Below are 619 nucleotides of genomic sequence, written 5' to 3' on the forward strand. Positions count from 1 at the left end.
TCATCTTACTAAAAATAAATGAAATAAAAGCCTTTAAGAAGGACGTCTTCCCGGGCGAAGCACAGTTGGTGGTGTGTTTAAATTCTTGCAGCAGCGAAGGGGCCCGGGGGTACCCCCTTTTCACTCACGGCATAGGCTCACCTTAAGGCGCTCCATGCAGTTCGAAGCGACGGCCCCCCTGGATTCGGGCCCGCAGGGAACACGCTTGGCGGCGCGGGGCCACTGGCCAGGCGACAGGACTCCAGGCGCATGGGGAAGTCTCCGGGCCGCGAGGTGGAGCAGGCCAAGGAAGGTGGATGCGAAAGCCACGTACGCCACCCCAAGGTGGACCTGGTCGAGTGCCACTGTCCAGAGTTCCCCGCTTTCCACTGGGCCCTGCCGGCCACTGAGCCTGGACGCCTCGGTCACCCGGGCCGCCCATTCGGGAGGCTAGGGGAGTGTGGACAAGTGTCACGCCAGGGGACCCACATGGGCCCCCACTCTGGGGTCCTTTCCCTTGTATGTGTAGGGAAGTGGCTGGGGCATGTGAGTGCTAAGTAGTCAGGAAGGTGGGGGCTGCAGGGGGGTAGCCAGAGCACCCCTATCTGAGCGGGACAGGGGTAAGGGCTGGAGAGAGGTG

The sequence above is a fragment of the Elephantulus edwardii genome, unplaced genomic scaffold (assembly GCF_000299155.1).
Source record: "Elephantulus edwardii isolate Elephantulus edwardi_28Jun2011 unplaced genomic scaffold, EleEdw1.0 scaffold00125, whole genome shotgun sequence".
NCBI classification, from domain to species: domain Eukaryota; kingdom Metazoa; phylum Chordata; class Mammalia; order Macroscelidea; family Macroscelididae; genus Elephantulus; species Elephantulus edwardii.